The sequence below is a fragment of the Pteropus vampyrus genome, unplaced genomic scaffold (genome assembly GCF_000151845.1).
Source record: "Pteropus vampyrus isolate Shadow unplaced genomic scaffold, Pvam_2.0 Scaffold581, whole genome shotgun sequence".
Classification (NCBI taxonomy): Eukaryota; Metazoa; Chordata; class Mammalia; order Chiroptera; family Pteropodidae; genus Pteropus; species Pteropus vampyrus.
Genome location: NW_011889362.1, coordinates 858,053 through 863,512, shown reverse-complemented (window position 1 = coordinate 863,512; position 5,460 = coordinate 858,053). Strand labels below are relative to the sequence as shown.

General features: G+C 41.4%; 1 pseudogene; it reads right to left on the bottom strand.

The window, feature by feature from the left end:
* Nucleotides 1-3,411: 3,411 nt before the first annotated feature.
* LOC105308477 lies at nucleotides 3,412-4,801 on the bottom strand (annotated as a pseudogene).
* Between the last annotated feature and the right edge of the window lie 659 nt (nucleotides 4,802-5,460).

The following is a 5,460-nucleotide window of genomic DNA, read 5'->3' as shown; positions in this document are numbered from 1 at the left end:
TAGGATATATAGCAGTCTTATGTAATAGATAGAAATAAACATAAGTAGGAAGCCAAAATGGGAAGACAAAGAAACATATCGCAAATAAAAGAACAGAACAAAGCTCCAGAGAAAGAAATTAAAAAAAAAAAAAATGAAGACAAGCAATCTGCCACATGCAGTTCAAAACACTGGTTATGAGGATGCTCAATGAATTTAGGAAAAGAGTAAATGAACTCAGTGAGAACATTAACAAAGAGATAGAAAACATGAAAAAAGAACCAGTCAAAATGAAAAATACAATAACTGAAATAAAGAATGCATTAGAGGTAATCAGCAGTAGATTAGATGAAGCAGAGGATCGGATTAGTGATTTAGAAGATAAGGTAGTAGAAAACACCTAATTGGAACAGCAATAAGAAAAAAGAATCCAAAAAAAACAAAAGTTAGAATAGTTTAAGGGGCCTCTGGGACAACATCATTTGCATCATAGGGCTACCCGAAGGAGGAAAGAGAGCAAGGCATTGAAAACCTATTTGAAGAAATAATGATAGAAAACTTCTCTAACCTAGTGAAGGAAATAGACATACAATCCCAGAAAACTCAGAGAGTCCCAAATAAGATGAACCCAGAGAGACCCACACCAAGACACATCATAATTAAAATGCCAAAGGTTAAATAGAAAGAGAGAATCTTACAAGCAACAAGAGAAAAGCAATTAGTTACCTACAGGAGAGCTCCCATAAAACTCAGTTGATTCTCAACAGAAATCTTATAGGCCAGAAGGTATTGGCATAAAATATTCAAAATGATGAAAAGTAAGGACCTAAAATCAAGATTACTTTATCTAGCAAAGCTATCATTTGGAATGGAAGGACAGATAAAGAGCTCATCAGACAAGAGGAAGCTAAAGGAGTTCATCAACACCAAACCAATATTACAAGAAATGTTGGAGAGACTTCTTTAAGAAGAAAAAAAAGGACCAGAAATATAAGAAAATTGCAATAACAACATATCAATAATTACTTTAAATATAAATGGATTAAATGATTCAATCAAAAGATAGAGGTGGTTGAACGGATAAGAAAACAAGAGCCTTACAATTGCTGCCTACAAGAGATTCACTTCAGATCTTAAGGCACACAGACTGAAAGTCAAGGGATAGAAAAATATATTTCATGAAAGTGTAAACAAACAAACAAAAATATCTGTTGTAGTGGTATTTATAAAAGACAAAATTGACTTTAAAACAAAGGCTATAACAAGAGACAAAGAAAGACCCAGAAAAAAAAAAAAAGCAAAAAAAAAAAAAAAACCACTTTGAAGGTATATGTGCATCCACAATTTCATTGCAGCATTATTTACAATAGCCAAGATATCGAGGTATTCTGAGTGTCTATCAACGGATGAATGGATAAAGAAGTGGTGGTGAATATATACAATGGAATTTTACTCAGCCGTAAAAAAAAAAATAGAATGAAATCTTGCCATTTGTGACAACATGTCTGGGCCTAGAGGTATTGTGCAGAGTGAAGTAAGTCAGACAGAGAAAGATAAATACCATACGATTTCACTTACGAATGGAATCGAAAGAACGAAATAAACAAAGAAACAAAAGAGAAACAATTTCTTAGATACAGAAAATAATTTGATGGTAGCCAGATGGGAGTGTGTTTGGGTGGTGAAAAAATAGAAGGGATTAAGAAGTTCAAAACCGTAGTTACAAAACAGTCATGGAGATATAAATTATAGCATGAGGAATATAGTCAATAATATTGTAATAACTGTGTATGATGTCAGATGGGTACTAGATTTATCAAGATGATTATTTTGTTAGTTATATAAATGTCTAAATACTATGTCATATACCTGAAGCTAATATAATATTGTATGACAACTGTAATTGAAAATATTAAATATATATATATATATATATTTTAAAAAGTTTTATGGAAACTTTTTAAAGACACACCACAATACTAATTCAAGGTCAGCACTGCCTGGACAGTTTTGAGGAAGAGCCAGTCTCCCTTCTCACTTCCAATATTCTCACATATGGAGAAGTACAACCTGTTTTCCAAACAATCTGCAATTTGTATTTATCTGAGCTCCAAAGTGCTTTTCTTCAAAATTCGCCCCATTTATTTTAAATCTCCAGCTCATATTCTTGAAACAAATTCCTTGTGTCCTTGATAACTGTATATCATTACATGCAGATTGTAATATCACTACTTTTTAACAATATATTCTTTCTACTTTAAGTAAGAATCTTAGAAATTCATAAAATAATATCTAAATTTTAACTTTACAGATTAATCTTTTTCAGAAGGAGTAAGAACTGGGCTTATTTTACTTATGTGCAGATTTTTCTTGTGAATTAACTGTTAAGCAGAATTGGAAATTTTAAAGTATGCTCAAATATAATATTTGGTATTAAAAGAGCAACAGTGAAATTACCCGTTCTATATCCTGTATCAGTATACATTCTTCCCAGCCTGCCATAAATTCTACATTCTTACATTTAGAATCCCTGCTTTGAATGATGGCACTGAAACTCTGTGCAAGTTACTTAAACAGGAAACATTCAAAATGTTCACAAAGGCTTGATCGTACTAAGGTAAGAAGTGAAAAAATACACTGTCATTTATCTAACAACCTTAAATAAGGGTTGATGAAAAAAGATTGATTAGGTTTTTAGCTTAATTCTGAATATTCAATCAGCAGAACTCTTGTGTTCCTAAAGTGTCCTAACCAATTGAAATTATGGTACAAAAAAAACAAAATTCTGTGGCAACTTTCTTTCAATGAGAATAAACATTTTTAAAAATCACATTTAGCACCAACATCTTACAAACTATAAGCACTAAGACTGCAATTTGCAAAAAGAATGTTTCCAAAAATTGGTAATCTTGAACTTGGAATGTATTTTCCAATTGAAACAATGCTATATAACTATGGCTAGCTTTCCAGAACAGATATACAAACCTCGTTTTTTTAAAAACTGTTCTTAATGTATCATCTATCAGAAATGAAAAATAACTAAATCAATATTACTGTAATAGTGGTAACAACAACAAAAAAGAAAAAAATATGTATAATTGTAAAAGCATGACTGCATAGCATGAAAGAGAATATTTAATGACTCATATAGAGAACACAACTAAGAATTACCAAAAATCTTAGGAGAATTCAAAAAGATGGTGTTGGAGAGGTGTAGAAAAGTATTAAAGTCAAACTTTTGATTGCTTGAAGGACAACTCTCCCTCTCTCTCCCCCACCCCTCTCTGCCTAATACATACACTAGGCACAGGTAAGTTGGGCACGTTCCACCTAGAGGACAAAAGCTACACAGTTAAAAGCACAAACAGCTATGAAGAAAAATGAGAGGGGACTACAAGAAAAATCTGGCACTTGGAAGACACCAGTCCATCCTTACCTCCAGAGGCCTGTGTAGTTCCCATGGAGACCTGAAGGAAGAGTCCTCTCATCCACCAAGAGATTCATCTAGGGCCAGTTGTAGCAGTGAGTGTAGAGAGCATTGGAGAACTCATTCATGCCACTGAAGTAGTTCACCCACAGGTCATCATGGTTGAGCTAGTCTCTGCAAGAGGTGAGCTTGAGCTTTCTCCTTGTGGGCCCAAGGGAGGAGTCTGGGCTGTCTGAGGCCTTCTCCTCCAGGAACTTCTAGGAGCGGATATCATAGAAGAGTAAGGTGCTTTGGCCCGTGCCCATGGTGATGATGCTTTGATAGAAGCTCAGCGAGTGCACACCTGTGCCACCCTCTCCGGAGCACAGAGGCAGGATGTTCTGATGACTGTGGTGCAGATCCAAGAAAAAGACATGGGACTGGGATCCCACCGTGTACAGGGACAACTGGTTGCAGTAAGTCAGGCACACCTTCTCTCCACAGTAGGGCAGCCCGATGGACAGCAGCCTGGACAGGGTGCTCCTGGCTTTCCACAGATAGAAGTGGCCAAGTAGGGACACCACCCCGAGCTCCTAGTTCTTGCCACTGAAGGCCAGGGCTTGCACCTTGCAGTTACTGGGATTGGTGCTGGCCCTAGGGATGGTCTCCATGTCCCTCGGATGGATGTAGGAGTATGCTGGGAGCTCAGTGTCATTGTGCCAGGCTATGTTGGCATTGAACATATTGGGATCCATCTTCCACAGCACCATGGTGCTGTCGTGGGAACCGCTCATAGCCACTGTGTCACTTATCCAGGCGATGGCAAAGATCCAGTCTTTGTGACCGTGGCGGTCGCCCAGGCACACGGAGCCAGGGTGGGCAGCTGGTAGACCGCCAGGCTCTTGAGGTTTTTGCCCCCGGTGACCAGAAGTGTCTTGGAGAGATTCAGCTCAATGACGTGGATGCTGCAGCTCGGCTGGGTTCTGGCCAGCCCGACTCCTGGTTTTGCAACAGAGGAATTGACGTGATCAAGCCCAACTGCACGTCCACCACGAAGAGCGTGTAGCACTTGGTGCTACGCACCACTTGCCTGGCGTTCAGCCACTGCGATGCAAACACCTGGTTGAGGGTGTCCAGGGCCAGCTCCCGCTTGCGAAACAGCTCTGGCAGCTTCTGCAGAGCGTAGCCGCGCAGCTCATCCTAGAAGCTCGGGCGCCCCACGTGGCTCTGCGCGCCCCCCTCGTGGCCTATTAGGTAGTGCACCAGCAAGCGCATCGTTGCTGTCCGTTTCTGCTTCTTGGACAGCAGTGGGCCCTCGCCGTTCACCGCCTTCAAGCCCGATGACGACGAACTAGCGGCGGCTGCCTCGATGGCGGGCACTTTCAGCTTCCTGCTACCTGTTTTCTGGTGGACCATGGTGGGCAGCGGGAGAGTGGCGGTGGCGGTGGTGGCGGCGTCTCTCAGTCAGCCGGGAGTGCGGGCTCTCAAGGGCCAGGAGGCGGGGTCGACAGTGGATCCCGGAGCCTACTGAGTCCAGCTGCAGCGGCTGCGGGGAAGGAGGCGACGACGTCCAGGTGAAGGGGCACAAGGGCCAGAGCTAGCTTAGCGGTGGCTTCTAAGGCAGGAAGTGTGGCCAGCAGCGCGGCGGGAACAGAGTCTGTGTGAGAAGTGGGCCACGCAGGGGGCCGAATGGGCGGGGAGCGGAGGCAGTGTGGGGCGTGGGCAAGGAGCAGGTAGTCGCGGTGAGACAGAGTGCAAGATCCGCGGGACCCGAGATGTACTGAGGACTTGAGAGCCAGGACCCCAAAACGACCACGTGCATCTGTTCTGGACCCCCACTAAGTGACACTGGATTATTTCACAACACTCTGGACAGGAGGCAAACAGTCTTATTATAATCACTACTTAAATAAAATTTGAAACCTAAAATATAGTCAAACAGGAGGCTAGAAGGAGCCTGGGCAACTATACGAAGAAACAAATGTTCATTTAATGCAATTATGGGAGACATTTGGCTAAGATTACACCTTGAATTTAGTGAGGGATGGAGGGTGGCAGCTTCAGGTAGACTCTCC